The following is a 19,434-nucleotide window of genomic DNA, read 5'->3' as shown; positions in this document are numbered from 1 at the left end:
CTGTCAAAAGACCAGCAGTTTATACGAATTAATTTAAAAGTAAATGATGAGGCTATAGCTCAAAAAGTGGAGCTCAATCCTAGACCAGAGGGACAGATGGTGTTATCGGCCCAACAAGAGAAATTGTTAGAGCAAATACCACCAGTGGTGTGGTCCAAAAGCAAAACGGATGTAGGACTAGTAAAAACAGCCTTACCAGTAAAAATAAAAGTAAAACCGGGAGCAAAACTGCCTCACCAAAGGCAGTATCCATTAAAACCTCAGGCTATTGAAGGCATAAAACCAGTAATTAAGGGACTAATGGCAGCTGGAGTTCTAATAAAAACTGCAAGCCCATGCAATACTCCTATCTATCCTATCCCTAAAAACAATACCAAAGAGTATCGGCTGGTACATGATCTGCGTCCTATCAATGCAATAATAGAAATGGATGCACCTATAGTACCTGATCCGCATACTATACTATCAAGCATCCCTGCTGGAGCAAAATGGTACACAGTAATTGATCTGTGTTCAGCCTATTTCAGTGTGCCTGTGCACCCAGACTCACAACATTTGTTTGCATTCACATTTCTGGGACAACAGCTAACGTATACACGGCTACCTCAGGGACTGAACCTGTCCCCAGCCATCTTTAACAAAGTCCTGGCTGAAGATTTACAACACCTTGACATACCCAGTACATTGGTGCAATATATGGATGATCTCCTTATTGCATCAGAGACTCAAGAACAGTGTGAAAAAGATTCATTAATTGTATTGCATGCATTGGCAGATGGAGGTCATAAAGTAAGTAAGGACAAATTGCAGTTCTGCAAACAACAAGTAGAATACTTGGGAAGACAGTTGTGTGGGACCACGCGATGTATAGCCCCAAGCCAAGTGGAGGCTATAATCAAGGCTCCCAAACCCCAAACAGTGGGACAGATGCTTTCATTCCTTGGGATGGCAGGGTACAGTCGGCCGTGGATTTGTGATTATGCTATAAAAACTGCACCTTTGCGTGCCATGATTAGAGCAGTGGGGCAAACAAGCAATGCAGCTCTCCTCGTCTGGACAGATCAGGCAACGGGAGCTTTTGAGGCCCTAAAAACAGACATGCAATCTGCTCCCGCGTTAGGTAACCCAGATTATGGGAAACCTTTCCATTTGTATGTTACTGAAAAAACTGGATATGCTTGTGCTGTACTAATGCAGGAAACAAATGAAGGAAAACAACCATTGGCCTATTATAGTACAAAGCTTGACAACATTGAAACAGGATTGCCACCATGCTATCAGGGTCTAGCAGCAGCTGCCTTTGCATTTCAAAAAGCATCATCCATAATCATGGGACATGCAGTAACGTTGTACACGTCGCATCAGTTACATGCCCTGCTAACCAGTCAAAGTTTTGTCTTAACACAAGCTAGACGCACTGGATATGAAGTTGTGTTGTCCGCTCCAGAAATAACAATACAACGTTGTCACACGGTGAATCCCGCCACCAAATTGACCACACCGTTAGATGGTACTCCACATAACTGTGTGGCAGAGACAGAGAAATTTTTGAGAGCCAGAGAACATTTGTATAATCACGCCATAGATGCAGATCTAACCCTGTTCGTGGATGGCTCATGCTTTCGGGATGCCGCGGGATTGCATGCGGGTATGGGGATTGTTAAACTAAACACGGATGGCGAGACCTTTGAATTACTGGAGTCCCAAGGAATTGATCAGCCTTGTTCAGCCCAACTGGCAGAAATCAAAGCCTTAACTATGGCTTGCCAGATAGCTAAAGATCAACGTGTTAATATCTACACAGACTCAGCCTACGCTTATGGCGTATGTCATGTACATGCAAACATTTGGAAACAAAGGGGATTCCTGAGAGCAGATGGCACCCCTGTCACTCATGGAGAAGCGATTTCCCAACTGTTACAAGCTCTCCAATTACCGTCTGAGGTAGCCATCATTAAATGTGCAGGTCATCAAAAGAATAATAACATCATAGCTCAAGGTAACAACCTAGCAGATGACGCAGCGCGCAAAGGAGCACAAGGAGAAAATATGTTTCCCCTGCTAACCATCCAAGATTGTGCCCCACTGGTTTCACTTGACGCACTGATAGTGGCTCAAAGTAGGGCCAGTGGAGAAGAAAAACGAATGTGGGTTAAACGAGGCGCTATTGAGACACGCAGTCAGGGGCCAGCGGACAAGCTGTGGCGCAGTAGTCATGGACATTTTGTGTTACCCACCAATTTATTACGACATGCAATCATTTGGGCCCACGGACCCGATCATTGTTCGCGAGTCCAAATTATGAACAAACTAAAAGCTGTCTGGTGGTCACCATATATGGCAGCAACAGTGGACCGTTTGTTGAATGAGTGTGAGGTATGTGCACAGTACAATGTCCGGAAATCATTCACAGCCCCTTTAGCCCACATTCCGGTCCCTGATGGGCCATTCAGACATCTTATGATGGATTTCATAGACATGGGAGCTGAAAATCGAGTTAAACGAATGAGATATGTTTTGGTAGTGATATGCAGATTCAGCCGATGGATTGAGGCAGTAGCCTCTGCAAATCAAGACCATAAAACGGTAGCCAAATTCTTGTGCCGAGATGTCTTTCCAAGATTTGGCATTCCAGATACTATCTCATCTGACAACGGTAGGGCTTTTGTAGCCAAGGTTACACAAGAAACATTCAAACAATTGGGTATCAAACAGAAGTTTGGGTGTGTTTATCACCCTCAATCAAATGGGGCAGTGGAACGGGCTAATGGCATTTTAAAGAACAAACTAGCAAAAATCATAGCAGACAGCAATGGCAAACTAACCTGGCTGGATGCGTTGCCGCTTGCTTTATTGTCAATGCGCTCACAAACTAACCGACTAACCCATTTGACACCATTTGAAGCTCTTACAGGTCGGCCGATGCCTATTCCATACCTGAGAGGACCCTACGAAGGACCATCGCTGGAGCAGCTACAAGACGAATGGCATAATTATCTGAGACAGTTAACCCAAATACACAAAACTATCTTTTTGCAGGTCAAAGGTGCTACAGAAGACAGAGAAGCAGAGATTCCACTCGAAAATCAGAGCATCCAGCCTGGTGATCTGGTTTACGTCAAGGTGTTCAAAAAGAAGTGGGACAGGCCCCGCCGAGAAGGTCCTTTTAAAGTTATTCTTGCCTCACGTACAGCAGTCAAAGTAGACGGTAAGGACACTTGGTTTCATTTAAACCACTGCTGTAGGGTTGGTGGCCCAGCGCCCCTGCGGCCTCGGCAAGCTCGTCTTGGCAGAGCCGCCGGGCCAAGGGGGGAAGCAGGAGAAGCCAGAGACCCTACAGCAGCACCGAGGGACGGCCACGCCTCCCTGCAGCCAGAAGAAGCACCGAGGGAAGGCCACGCCTCCCTGCAGCCAGGCGAACACTGGCCAAGGCGCTCACAGAGACTGATTGAACAAAGACGACGCACAGCTTCAGAGAGTAGTGGATCCCTGCCAGATAGAGCAGTGACAGACTCAGATGCAGACTCAGAGACAACTGGAGACGCAGGCCAACAGACAGACAGAAATACAGACCGACAGATAGATAGGCCACAGGAGACATCAGACTCGGACAGCAACTCAGTAGATTTACCGACAGAAGAACCGCAGGAAGTACAACCCAGACAAAGCACAGATACACCACACATCCCTAGTGACAGCTCATCTAGTGACGGCTCACTTAGTAGCACATCTAGTAGCACATCTCAACAGTCATCAGAGCAATGATTAAGGAATTATTCAAGGGATTGACAATACTACTGGTGGTCAGTATGGGAGAAAATAGACATCCAAAACATACAACGGACTGTGCCGTGGGCATGGCCGCAATAGCAGCTAAACAAGGCATTCTAAACACAGGAAAAACATATAATTTGGTATACATTAAATCAAAAGCCTACAAGAACATAGGAATACAGGGAAAGCTGGGGGATTACATATTAGGCGAAGCCATTAGCATCAAATGTGAAGAGGAGGGAACACTCAACATAGAGGTAATTTGTGATAAAAGAGGATGCAGGGAAACCAAGCAAGACGTAACTGTTACAGTACATGAAGCCACAAAATGGGTAAAAATCAAACCAAGGAAAAAGAGGACAATTAGAAGCCTAGAAACAAGCAGTCACTTAGGGAGATGGGATCCCAGTACAGACCTAGCCCGCACACAAGGGTTGAAGACCAATTTATTTTACCAATGGTTGAAATTTTCGGCTAGGCAGATCAGTGAAAAGCCTTGCATAGCCTGTCACCGGAAAGGTGTGATACCTCAGGCTAAACCCCTACCTGATATCAACAACTGTTATAGGAGTCCCCAACATAACTCAGACCAAGCAGAATGCTATACACAATGTGTTATGAAAATGGCAGTAGGTGATGAAAAATATGCTGCCGACAGTAAACTTTGTCCAGTGCCCCTAAGTACAGAAGGAACCGTTCCACCTATGATTAAAATAGAGAAAGGGATGATACACCCATTCTGTATAGCTAAAGGCTTAGTAGCACAATACATAAGCGATTGGCAGGTAGGGACGACCCAGCCAAAACACCACATACAGTGTATGCAAAAGCAGCAAGAATACAAACCGGCCAAAACAGCATGGAACATTACCGTCTGTCACACCCTGCCAGCAGCAGGCATACGGTGTGAACAAATAGTACCGGCCACAGGGGGGTCTGTAATTGGACTGAATCTCACCCATGCTTCATGGGTATCTACTCCAAATTTAGCTAAGGGAACGGTACCCTTAGCTGACATCTTTTGGATATGCGGACAAAAAAGGAAACTCCTGTCATCGCTGTCCCCGAATTGGAAAGGCCTTTGTGCTCCTGTGATGCTCACAGGAGCAATAACAGTAATTGAAATGCCAAATTCAATACAACCCATGCCACAGAAACTTCGTAAGAAAAGAGGAATAATGACGTTTAAAACAGACTACAACATCACAGTAAGAAATGGGATACCAGAAGGGATACCCCGACAGTTAGAAGCCATAGACAGTAGCAGAGTTAAAGCAGATGAAGATGCGGATAAATGGGGATGGGCATTGGCTCTATTTGGGGTTACTCCAAAAATCCGTTCTAGGTTCCAGGAGGTGCAGTGGATTAATTACTTGTGGTATAATCAGCAAAGATACCTGAACTGGACATTGGCAGCAGTAGGAGCCTTAACCGAACAACTGCACGCCACCTCGCTAATGACAATGCAAAATAGATTAGCTATCGAGATGATGATGGCTGATGAACAAGGAGTTTGTATTATGATCAAAGCCACCGAATGTTGCACAGCTATTCCCATGCGTACAGGGGAAGACGGAAATTTGACAGAGCTCTTAATCACACTTGAAGAGATGCAACAGGAACTGTTAAGTAACTCCATAGGAGGGAGAAATGAAACTGACGATTCTGGATACATTGCAGGGAATGGAATGAATATTGGCCCACTGTTTTCACTGTTTGGGACTCTAAGGAGAGGGTGGATATCATGGAAAGACTGGTTATACCAGATAGGTGTAATCTTGGCACTAACAGGGGTGGCGGTCTTGCTGGTAATATGTTGTGGTATTCCCTTGATAAAATTTCTGGTCAATAAATTGCTTTCATCCACAGTAGGACAGCTCCCACTGTTAGCCATCCGAGCCCTAGAAGAAAGCACAAACGAAACAGACAGAGAACCAGAATATATGGAAATGGATGAAATACCAATTATCCTCCCCGACAGCCCCCAGCTCCCTAATATTGTGGCGTACACCCCAGATAGGGAGGACTGGGATGGACCGTGCTGGGTGATATTGTAGACGAGGAAGAAGACATGCACGCACATTTACATTCACACTCATGCACCCACAAAAATGAGGGATAGGATAGACAATATCTGAAAGAATGACATGGAGCTGTAATAATGAACGTATATGTATATTACTAGGACACAGGAGTATGGCTGAGAGACCAGACTCCCCTGATCAGGGACCTATGCCTGATCTGCCTCTATCAAGTCTGATTGGACTCTCAGAACTGTTTGGAGAAGAGGATATACAGGAGGGATGGTCGAGACATGATTGGTCGCCACAGCCGCCTTCCATCCAGCAGCTAAACCAGTAGGCAACAGAAGGATCTTCATCGTTCCAGCACCTGGCGATGACGGCTTCACAGAATCTGCCTGCAGCAAGAGTCGGCCCGAGGACTCCACCATCACCTGAAGGACCCTTTGGACTCAGGAACACACCCCTTCCGCAGATGCCATGGAGACAGTCACATGTGCCAGTGGCAACGATACCCTCCAGGGGAGGCAGCCAAGGTCGGCCATATGCAGCAACTGCCCGAGTGCATCCTAGACCCAATTCACTGCTAGGACCTGTCCCCAGCTTTCCACCCCCAAGGCAGGAGAGATATTCTGATCAGCCCAGTACCTCTGGAGGAGGATCAGCAGGGGTAGACCTTAGCCGAACTCACCCACCAGGACAGAGGGGAGCTTTGTACAGGCTGCTAAATGCCCAGAGTGTCCCACCCACTTGCCTGTGCGACATCAACAATACTCCCCCCACACACGAAATGCCTTCCCCCTTGTACTTCCTGTCCCCTGGACTGCACAACCTTAATCTGGTCATGGTCACCCCACAGGACATGGCAATCTTGGTTCGAGAGCTTCGTCTTCCACAAGAGTCTGTTCCAAAAACCTTGGAGCAGCTCCTGCCCCTCACAAATCACATTCCCCATGAGCTATTTGAGGAAATCATGCCACAACTAAGTCAGACAGCTGCATACCTGTTCAGGATACACCGTGACAATGCCAACATCTCTTGTGCTCAGGAGGGCCTCCATACTCAACTGTGTGGTCTTCAGTCTAGTATGGACATGCTAGCCTGCATGATGGAGCATATGGAAAGGGAACAGCTAGGGCTGGCCACCACCACCCTGAATGTGGGCAAGAATTCTCTGGGGGCCCTGTACAACCTGGCCAAGCAGCACAAGGAGCTGGAAAGATCCATCAGAGAACTGCACGACTGTCTGAAAGCCAGAATTCCTGATCCTTCCCCCACTACCCCTGAAAGGCCAACCTCCCCATGTTCCCCAACTTCTCCCAAAACTTCAGATGCTGAGTAAATGCTGAGGAGCGCGGACTGACGTAATGGCACTGAACATGGACTATGATCTTGGTTCTTGAGTTTGAATTGCGGACTGGTTTCAGAAATCTGAGTGTAACTAAAAACAAAGAAGGATATATGTTAGTAACGAAAGTTGGGTAAATGTCTGTCCTTACCATCATCTGCGTAACACAGATAAAGCTGAATGCATACACATAGATATCACATTGCAAAGTTATAAAAAGGGGACCCTTACACGGCGTGTTTGTAGATTTAGTAGTAAAGATGCACCATAGGGACCCCTTTTTTCTTAAATTATAGCATGCCTCAAGAGACATGCATTGCCTAAATTTGGTGTCTGGCCAAAACGGGCATTAGAAAACAAGCTGAAAAAGAAGAAAAACAAAGTGGAGAATGTTGAGAAATGGCCTATAATGAAAACCATTATATGATTGACTAAGGCAAATGACTTAAGGACGGACATGAAGGGAAACCATTTATTGTGTTTATCATTTAACTAGACATAGCTGCGCTAACCTTAGAATAGTTTCTTGATTGGTTGACTAAATAGTGGTAACGTAGGGGTTAGTTGATGCATTTAAATAATAAATGTGTGACGCTTTAACAAAATAATATGTAGAACCAAGTATAATGGGTTGGAGCCTCTGGTTGAGTGAGTCAATAGATGCCAGAAGATGATTGGTTGCACTGATGTCAATGTGAAGCCTTTACTTTGCCATGATTAAGAGGTTGATGTAACTTGTTTTATGTGGCCATTTTAAGTGCCTTGAATTACACCAAAACTCAATGTTTGAATGTCACCTTGTGTTGATATAATCCAGCTAATTGCTCACCTTGTGCCTTAGTATGTAGGTTCACCTGCACTGCAATATATTTACCGTGTGAAGTATCACTGATATTCATATCCGCACCAGAGTTATCAGTAACTCGAGTGATGTGTTTTTCTTTTTTATTGCAATGCACAAATGAGGATGTCTTGTCAGTAAACAACCCAAGAGTATAGTTGATGTAATGGGACTCTTTCGAGTCCCAGAGGAGGGACTGTAGAAGAATTTTTAGGTCCATATTTGAACTGTGATGAACTATCAAGTGTCCTGATCCGAACTGTATGTCCTCTGGTTGAACTAGCAGGTGTTCAACCCAAAAAAAGGGCTCTATTAGTCATTTAGTCTGTCAGGGGCTTTCCAAGGCCTTTTAGGTGCTTTCCCGCAGGCCACGTGCGGGGGCCTCAGGCCAGCTGCACGTGTGGCTGAGGCCACGTGCGGAGGGGGCCTCAGGCCAGCTGCACCTGTGGCTGAAGGTCTTTTAAAAAAATCAGTTGTAAATCCTTCATGTTTTAATGGGAGCGTTTGTCACATTGAAATAATGGCCTAACACCTGCTTAGGGTTCACTAGAGGATGCTTCCAATAGAAAACCATGTCTTGGGAATGAAATAAATAAAAAAGTCGAAGGAGGAGCGATGCCCGCGGGTCTCCAATAAATAGACGAGCGCGGTTGTCATATTCAGTCTCTCTAGAGGACTCAGTTTGTCTAAGCTTTGTGTCGAAGGCTTAAATAAACTTAAAAACTCTGTGCATTTTATCTTGCTTAAGGCTGAATTATTCTAAAGTGTTGTGTCCTCTTTCTAGCATATCACTTGCAATTAGTTTGTGTTATCTAAAAGACGACATCCTGAGAAGACCAAAAAGACGAGCCGCGACACATGCTATGCACAAATGCAGGTGTTAAATCAAGTATACCAAGACAGGTCTGGCAGCATGCGCATCGCAGCATCCACCACACCACAGAACCTCCTTGGATCCTAAATGGCTGCTACCCAGACAGACAGACCTTACATCCCCACTTTAAATAGTAAGCATCCATCTGCCTCAGCCAGGTGAAACGTGGGCGACGCTTGGCCTCCTCCAGCCACTGGACTCCTCAACACTGAGGCACCTGCATGCTGGATCCTGCCCAGAGGTAAGTACCTCATGGGGAAAGTCCCAAATTTTCAAAGCTGACATTTCCACACAAAGCAAGTGAAGCCCCCCATCTCAACTTCCCAAAGTAATTGCTCATTTGACACAAAGTCATTCCAGTGGAACTCAAGGATTTTAAGTCTATGCCATGTGTCCTGTCATGGCCAAACATGGTCTTATTGGTAATTATAGTCTTTTAAAGACTAAAGTTGAAAGGCAGATCAGTCTCTGGGGCAATTAAGGGTAACTTCAGACTGAATGGCTTGTTTGTTTTTTACCAGCTGACTGGCCCTTTGAGTTGGCCTGATGGGTTTTATAGATGATACATCTTTTGATGGAATAATGTGACTTATTTAAACCAGAACTTTAACATATTATTACTTTATTGAGTAAATGTGTGACATCCATTGTAATTCATTGTGACGTTGTTATAGAGAGAAGACATTTGTGTGTTTATATGTTAATTATAGTTATCTTCAAATGTATTTGACTCACCTAATGGCATCTCCAGTTTTTAGTTGGAACTTTGATTACATTTTTAATGTGATGGTGGAATGAACAGGAGCAGTCTAAAGCTGCTTCCACATCAGTAAGACAACATACAGTATGTTTTCTCTTGTTATGACCTTTGTCGGCTGACTGAGGAGAGTTGGAGGTCATGTGATCATCTGTTTGTGGAGGTGAGGTCTCTAAAAGTAAAGGCCTAATTTCAGCAGTGATTAATACTGAGATGGGTCAGAGGACAGTTAATAACTTTCTGACACAGTTCTGGATCCAGTCTTTGATTTTCTTTTCCTTCGCTTTAACACTATGACAAACGCTGTTTTTGAATAGCAACACCCTGACTCGTCTTTAAATTCTTTAAACCCAGCCAACAGAGGGCGCTGTTGTAAAGAAGCTGTTTTACAGCTTTTTTTTTTCCTTTGGTTTTTTTGTTGTTTTTTTTTTTTTGTTTTGTTTTGTTTTTTTGTTTTTTTGTTTTTTTGCTTTTCTGACAATCATCTTTATGTCCGCTTTTCAAAAGGCTGAAGACCTGAAGATATTTTTGGATTGCTTTGATACAAAATACATACATTCCATCAAAAATTCATGCTCAAGTCATGAAAATTTATCTCAGTGTTCACCAGCTGCAAAATTCTGCAGAACTGCAGACATTTAGATCCTCTGTTCAAGAACTTTTTGGCCCAAACCTAGCAAAATGTACATCATTGTAGATATAGTTGGAGATAAAAATGTAGATGGGTGATTCTTAGATTATGTGCACCTTTGGCCTTGTTAAGTCGAGTGAAAAAAACATTATACAAATTCAACTCACATAACTTCATATGTTTAAATAACCATTGTAGTATTGAGATCCATAAGATTTCAAACTAAATTTACAAGACTAATTGTTATTTTTCACATTTTATCTGACCCGGAATAAACAAATGTCATTTCCACCACATTTCATTTAACACATATAAATAAACAGTGCAATAATTTAAACATCCTAGAATTTTCTAGGACCATTAGCTTAACTAGTTGTACCAGTTTCCACTATTTACAACAATAATTAATTTCTGAATGACCTAAATTAACTGTCCTAAGGATCAAATGCTGAACTGTACATTTTTCACAGCGTGAAATGCAATATTACTTTGGGTAGGTCCTTGTAAATAATAAATAATCTGGTTTGTTACATAAAGTAAGGCAAATCATTAATAAATGTAAATATGATTTTAATATGAGCTGACTAATTTTTAGAAATTTTGTGAAAAATATGTGCGCTGGTGGAAATGACAAGGTGTTGTGGAAATGACAATGACTAAACACATAGAGAAAACATAGATATATTTATTAGAAAAAATATCAATCATTCAACTTCATTCACAACACCATGTGGAAACCGACCACATCTGTCCACTTTAGTGTTGCAATAAGCCAACATCTAAAGTCTGACTTTTTGGCAAAATCTTAAAACTCTCACAGAACTGTAACAGCACATGCTGTAAATAACCCAAAAACTGGGGGTTTGGCAAGAATACTTAAAATAAATGATTATTTCTTTTTAAGAGTCAGTAGAGAGTCTCTCTTCAATGAACACTAAGCTTGTATACTTGAGAATGCAAAGAACTATACAATAACTGTAGTGTCATAGACAACTGTGTGTGTGTGTGTGTGTGTGTGTGTGTGTGTGTGTGTGTGTGTGTGTGTGTGTGTGTGTGTGTGTGTGTGTGTGTGTGTGTGTGTGTGTGTGTGTGTGTGTGTGTGTGTGTGTGTGTGTGTGTGTGTGTGTGACAGAATAAAAACTGTGTTTGAGATTCAATACTGAGGAAATCAATGAACTCTTAACCTTCATTCTTGAAAATGCAAAAAAACTCAACTCTAGTATGAACTATTTTGCATCTGTGCGTGTATGTGCGTGTGTGTGTGTGAGAGAGAGGGGGAGCAAGAGAGAGATAGAGATAGAGTGTGTGAGTGAGTGAGTGTGTGTGTTTTGTTTCCATTCAGGGCTCCATTTTACGAAGCGCCTCACGGATTTCCTTCCAAACGGCACAATAATTTCCTTGTGCCTTTTAGTGACCGGTACAGGCTCAGGGATAAGGCCTAGGACATTCATGGTTTCATACCAAATTATGTCATCTCTTTGAGGCCAAAAGAACCGATTTTCACCAATACGGCTCATGGTTTTCACTAGAGCGCCACTATACGCATCAACATCTTGAATGATGCCAGGATAAGCATCGCCATCATAATTCACAGCACACCACTGACCAACTAGGCCCTCGTTGAGAACAGCAATACGCTGCATGTGATGTAATGTGACTGTAGCTGAGGGAATCCTTTCATCCCATGTAGGGAACACAACCGTTTCTGGTTGGAAGCACTGGCAATCAAGAGGTGCAGAGCAGAAGCAACTGAGGATTCTCCATGACATCTGGCTTGGACTGAAAGACAGTATCTGAGAGGAGAGGGGAAAAAATCTGTTATGATTGTGCCTATATTGTGATTGTGGTGGTCTGTTACTGTGGTTCTAAGCTCCATATTTGTCTGATGGCGCTTTACGCTTCACATGTATGATACTTTATGTGCACACAAGTATGTGATGTTATATCAATCAATCAATCAATCAATTTTTTTATATAGCGCCAAATCACAACAAACAGTTGCCCCAAGGCGCTTTATATTGTAAGGCAAGGCCATACAATAATTATGTAAAACCCCAACGGTCAAAACGACCCCCTGTGAGCAAGCACTTGGCTACAGTGGGAAGGAAAAACTCCCTTTTAACAGGAAGAAACCTCCAGCAGAACCAGGCTCAGGGAGGGGCAGTCTTCTGCTGGGACTGGTTGGGGCTGAGGGAGAGAACCAGGAAAAAGACATGCTGTGGAGGGGAGCAGAGATCGATCACTAATGATTAAATGCAGATTGGTGCATACAGAGCAAAAAGAGAAAGAAACAGTGCATCATGGGAACTCCCCAGCAGTCTACGTCTATAGCAGCATAACTAAGGGATGGTTCAGGGTCACCTGATCCAGCCCTAACTATAAGCTTTAGCAAAAAGGAAAGTTTTCAGTATTCACAAATGAATACTGGACCGAAATGTGGCAACTGACACTGACGCCTTACTATATGTGTACGTATGTTCTATGTTTTCTTAATTGAGTCTTGCTCAGGGATGCAAAATGAATTTCAGTGAAAACTGACAATAAAGTAGTTATTGTTTCATATGTTACAGCAATTATTTAGGAGACTACTTTCATACTATTACCTGATGGATTTTCATTGTGCCACGAATGGTTTGCAAATGCATATCCATAGAGTCAATCTCCTCCGGCTCAACATAAAAAAGTTGTATAGCAGATGTTTGCTGCTGAAGCTCACTAAAGAGCACTTGTGCATTTTGAAGATCCTTGCCTTCAGCTATGATGGCGTCAGCTGTTCTCTTCACCGCTGCTCCAATGCCATCTGCAGGGCCCTTGCCATGTCCAGCCTCCAGGAAATTCCATGTCAATTTCTTCCAGCCCATCTGATATGGGAGGTTGGTGAAGAAGAAAAAGTTCTTCTTTGATTGGTATTGTGTGGTTGGCCATCACTGACGATGTGCAACACTTTAGCTGAAGGACACTTCTCTTTTAGGAAGGAGAGAACTTTCCATAGATGCGCCCAAATTGCACAGGGATCATGCCGGAAAGAGGGGCTGATTGAGCACACTGACACAATGTCATCTTTGGTGTAGGCTACACCAGTGTGCAAAGAAGCATGCTTGTGTGAATCTCCGAAATGTACCGCCTGTATTTCGGAGCTGTATTTGCAGAGAAAATTCTCAGCAAAATCAATATGTAGCACAACCTCATCTTCGCACAGCTTTTCTTTTAAACTCCGAAGAGTAGTGTGCTGGTGTCTCATGTTGTAGACATGTTTCCCTAATTTTTCTTTCAGATCTCTTGAAAAGTCCTCCAGCAAGGTATGCAGAGTGCCCTCTACCTTCTCTTTTACCATTAAATGCACAGTGAATTTCTCTTCAGTCCCATCCTTCTTCTTCTTTGTTCTCTCCTCTGCTTTCCCCTTCCACTCATATCAGGACGTGGTGTCCCAGGGTCAAAGGTGGAGACATCCAGGGTTTTCTCTTCACAAACAGCACATTCCCTGTACATGCACTGCTTGTTTGAGGAACAGCACAGGGACTCGACCAGATCCTCAATGTTGCTACTTTTGATTACCTTGTGGAAAAGGAGCTTGTCTGCCTTGCACTGTAAATTTGCATGGGTTTTGCAGAGACATGTGTCTCTGTCCTTCACTGTTGGTTTAATGATCCAAAATGGTCGTCTTTTACAGAACTCACTGTATGAGATATTGATGTTGGGATGCTCTCTCTTAAACTTAGCATGGAGTTTTTTTCATGGGCTCACTTAGGTAACGTTTTTGTTTCTTCACTTTTTTCCTTGTCAGAGTCTCCCTTTTCCCTGTTGATGACCTGCTGTTTTCGTCTCTTTCAAGGAATGTTTGAATTTTCTTGTTTGTGGCCATGCTTATGTGTTTCTTCCATGTGTATTCTTCATGATGTTGCATTGCCCTAATTGAAACGCCAACCTCCGCTTGCGCCCTTTTTTGAAGCCGATACTTCTTCAAGACTTTTCCTGCCATTATGGTGGAGATGATGCCTTTGTCTTTGTTTAATTTGAGATGTTTGTACTTTTCTCTCAGTTCAGTGATCAAAGCATTGTGAAAGAGCAAGGTCTTTCGGAGAATGTGAGGTCCTGCAACCATTTGGCACTTGGCTTTTGAATTTGGAGAGTCCGTCTGCCCCATTTTTTTTCTTCAGTCTCTCAAACCGCTGGCGGTATTTATGTACTTGTTGTATGGCTCTCTCAAGTTTGGCATTACTCTCATACAATGCTGAGTACACCTTCATGCGATTCCTTGCCACCTTTCTTCTTCCTCTCTGCTTTTGGGACTGAGATTGCATAGACCATGGTGTGGGCTGCAGGTCAACAACCTGTTCTGGCTGAATGGTAGGTTCAGGAGACTGTGGTGGTGGAAAGGTAAGTCTGCAATGTTTGAGTTTTTTTAATATTCTCTCTTCTGTTTCTTTGATTTGTTCTCCATTGTGTCCGCTGTTTGCGTTGCTCCCGCTTTGTCATGTCTGTGATTGGCTTTACAACACCTTTTTCCTTTTTCCTCAAATATCTCTCTCTGTCTCGTTTAAGTTTCTCCTCATATTTTATGGGGTCAGCTTTTATTTTGTCCCTATAGGCTTGTGATCTTTCTTTCGTTGTCTTTGGTGGCATCTTAAATACAGATCAAATAAAATTACTAAAGTATATTGTAAAAGTATATAGTATATATAGTATATAGTAAAAGGTATAGGGCCTATTAAAGGAATATATTAACTTTCACAATCTATATCACTCATATTTATAATCTAAAATGTAATTTCCACCACATTCTGTCTTTTCCACCACAGAGGGAAGTGTGGTGGAAATGACATTTCTACATTTTTTTGATAAAAAATGGATGATGGCTTCATTGATTAGCGTTGAATTGACAGCATTTCATGTATGCAAAATAATGCTTTTCATGTTAAATTTGTAATCTTTTTCAAAACAACAATGGAACTACAGCATGTTTAGAAATGACATACAATAAATATATTTGCTGATCAAGCAATATTTACCTTGCTTTTTCTTCAGCAGTTGTGGGTGGAAATTTAACTGGCCTCCATGTCCAACATGTGCTCTGATGTCACTTTACATTTCCATGGAAACTACCTAAACAATCTTTCACCAGAACTTTTTAAAAGGGAAAGTGGTGGAAATGACGCCAATGCTGTGTGACAGGTATATTTTGTATAAAAAATAATATTGACAGTGGACTCAAATCAAATATTATATTTTATTTATTTTAGTATTCCTTAACTCAACCGCATCAACAATTCTCATATAAGTGATACTTTTAACCTTTTTTTCATTGCTAAGTTTGAAACTGAGGGTGTGACAAGGAGAAAACAGTGATTTTGCAAATTCCAGGTGGATGAAAAGTATTAAAAAATATAAAAAATAAATTTTTATAAGAGTATTTTATCACCATTTTCACACAGAAAGAGGTATTTGTCTAAAATTGCAATTATTTTTAAAAATATGACCAGAGACTCTAAAAGTGCACAAATTCTAAGAATCACCCAGATATAGTTGTAGATAAAAATGTAGATATAGTTGTTGCTGACACTTTTCCCTCTATTACAGTACTGTTGCATCTATTATGGGCTAGTTATAAGAGAGAGCAAAAAAACTACAGTAAATTTATCACAATCAGTTGTGGTATTGACAGTACAGTGACAGGTAAATTAAAGAGAACATCATGGATCAGCATCATGGACAAATACAATAGACTTCTACGTTTTTTGTTCAGGGATATTTCTTTTCTTCAGCTTTAAGTGTACCATTGTAGTGGGAAGTCATGTGCTGCCCTCTCAGTGACTTTGTATTGAGTGGCTCTTTACTACAACCCCAATTCCAGTGAAGTTGGGACATTGTGTAAAATGTAAATAAAAACAGAATACAATGATTTGCAAATCCTCTTCAACCTATATTCAATTGAATACACCACAAAGACAAGATATTTAATGTTTTTGTGCAAATATTTGCTCAGTTTGAAATGGATGCTGTTCAGGCCCAATCACTTATCCTCTCAAGTGAACAGTGGTTTGTGAACAGTGTAATAGCTTTGATGCTTGATGGTGCACAGGGAGAATAATACAATTTCCTTACGCCTGTTTGTTTTTTGCCAAGAACACGCAGTGATATATTTAATATCTTAGTACAGTACCAGACCCCTTCCACAACCACAGAAGTGACAGAAAATACCTGCTTTCTCATTTTGTACTGATTTGGATGCCATACCCTCCAAACAGAGCTCTGTTTGGAGGGTATGGACACTCTTTCCAACCACATGTGAGCAGTCAGGAAGCAATCCAGTTGTAGTTACTGTTATTGTCTCTCTATTTCCTTTAGGAGTGAATCATAGTTCATGTAATGCTAACTTTTACAACCAGACAGTCAAATATATAGTGCAACAGTCCTGTTTATGGTCCCGTTGGTGCTTGTGAGATCTATGGGCTTAATCAGTACTAAAATGTCTTATGAGACACAGCAAAATACAAAACCCCTTCTTAAGGAAATAGATGCTTAAAACATTTACTTGAGAGTGTGAAAAAGGCCTGGCAACAGTAACCTGTGACATGCTGACAGCTGAACGGCTTCATGAAATGTTGATGTTGTTCACATCACATCTCCTGTCCTAATATTTCCTATCAGTTCAGTTCCCTTTTATGAAGTTGTTGTAAATGTAAGGTGGGTGGGAAGAGGTTAGGTTGTTTTATGGTGGAATTACTTTCTGAGCTATTGTTGTTTGTCAATTCAAGATGAACACCAAATAGTGAGATTGAAAGAGCTGATGGTGATAAAAGCTGCAGGGATCTGAGGAATTTGGGCTGAACTACTCTAGGTAGATGGAGATGTGATCCTGCTGGCATTGCAAATAGGGGCGGAGTTAGCCTATTTTTAGGGGTGCTCAAGCACCCCTAAAAATATTTTAAGCACCCCTTATATATATATATATATATATATATATATATATATATATATATATATATATATATATATATATATATATATATATATATGCTTCTATACTACTATTTTTTAAACAACCTATTTCAGGCATTATGCCAAAATATGCATTACAAGAACACAGTAATTTGATCGTCTCCCCTTCTTGGGCAAAAGGTTCAATCCACGAAGCGCGCCTACATTCATGTCTCTGCTCTGGCGTGTTTGTGTCACGTGGTGCTGCTGCGGGTGGCGCTCATTTAGCGGAGGTACTGTCCTGTGAGCGCTGGTGGTAATCTCGCCCAGCCACACTGTCAAGTGATTTTTGCTTGGTATTTATTCACAGTTTATGTCTCTGAATGTGAAGAGCAAGTGCAACTTTCTGAAAAGTGCTTATTTTACTCACCTGGCTACCTATCGCAAAACACAGTATATTGCTCTACAAATTAGTGCGCGCTGTGCATGTGTAACGGAGGCCAGCAGGTGTCGCTGTGCAGATGTAGTTAGTAAACCTCACTCCCAACAGCTCAAAAGGATTGTCTGGTCACAAGGCCAGAGCCCTGGGTTTTAGCCTTCTGGTTAGAGAGTCCGACTCTCATGCCGTAGAGTCCCGAGGGGAGCGAATGGGCGGAGTCATAACAACACAACGCAGAGTGCAGCCGTTACACGTGGTCAAATGTAAGATTGATTCAGTGTTGTCTTATTTTTCAGCTAAATCCTCTTGTCAGCTACTAAATGATGCTGGGCCTTCAATCTGTGTAGCTTCCATGAACAAATCCCTCTCCTACATCAAATACTATGTACACAGATCTGACCTTAAATGCTTAGTTAAGGTCCTTAACTAAGCATTTCAGAATTAAGACAGTAAACTTTACCACATAGTTTAATGCACAGCATGATAATAAGTGAATAATTTAAATTCCTGCTAAAAAGGCATAAATCATAAAACTCATTTTGTATTTTTATTTGTTGGCAAACCAAGCCTGTAGTGCAGAGATGGACATCAGAGCATTTTTTTCAAAAGCAAAAAAAGCTTCAGGTGAGGTTTGTGCACTCTATAGACCTTATGTGATAGTAGATATAGACATTGAGAATAGCAAAGGATGGAAAGTGAAGCTAAGGGTAAATTGAATATGTGTATCAGACTGTGGAGCTGTCTTACTTGTGTTACTGGTGTTTTGGTATGAATTCTGACTTTTAAGTCACACATTTTTATTTTTCTTACTTTTAAGGACTCCATTAGATCTTGTCTGTCCTTTCTATGCTTTGCTGTTAATTCAATAAATAATTCATATTCATATATTTCTTATCCTGAACCCATTTATGTGCAGTATACCATCTGTGTTCTCCATCCAGCCTTACAGTGGAGTGCTGCTGTATCTGTGCTAAACCAGGTCCTCCTGCACACGACACTAAACCTCACTGATCATAACAACTGCAATTACTGTATTTTTATGACTTACAATGTGGATGTGAGTGCTGCCAGAAAAACCGAGACATCAATCAGTTTGTAGAATAAATAAATGAATAGCCAGAACTAAAACACAATCTAAGTAATGCCTAAAACTGTCTAAATGTAATTGAAAAGTGATACCAGGGTGAGTGTTCTGTACTAAGTACTATGACATAATAATCTGTTAAGACGAAATAAAAAATCTTCAATAACTATAGGCTCATAAGACTAATATAAAAACAAGGATAATATACTTTACTCAGCCTCTGAATATTTCAGACCTGCTCCTAAGTTGCAATTACGAATTGCCCTCACCACATTAGGACATTAAATTATTTGTTATATAAACTACACCAGAATGCAGGATTTTTATGTATGGGCCGTTATCCATTGCTAATATGCTTTTTTTTTTTTTTATCATTTTGACAATAAATGCAGCTTTTACAAGAAATGTTTTCACTCTGAAATCATGGGAAACTGTATTTCTGGACATCTAGATTTTAAAAATTTTAAAAATGTGCTATGCACCCCTAAAACTGGAAGTCTAAAATCGCCTCTGATTGCAAGCGATCTTTGTTTCAGTCTGGAAGGCTTTTATCATCCCTGTGGACTGTAAAAAAGGACTTATTATCCCACTCTGGAAAGAAAGGATGATTACCTGGATTGCACAGCCCAGTCGTGAGAATGGGTTGGGATTGCAACACGTACAAGGATGTTACATCGTTCTCTATGTCCAAAAAGGTACTTACAAACTTATTCTTTGAAAGATTCATTACAAGATAGTTACCACTCA

Source organism: Thalassophryne amazonica, chromosome 6 (assembly GCF_902500255.1).
Source record: "Thalassophryne amazonica chromosome 6, fThaAma1.1, whole genome shotgun sequence".
Taxonomy (NCBI): domain Eukaryota; kingdom Metazoa; phylum Chordata; class Actinopteri; order Batrachoidiformes; family Batrachoididae; genus Thalassophryne; species Thalassophryne amazonica.
The sequence above is the reverse complement of the archived record's forward strand: the minus strand, read 5'-3'. Positions refer to the sequence as shown.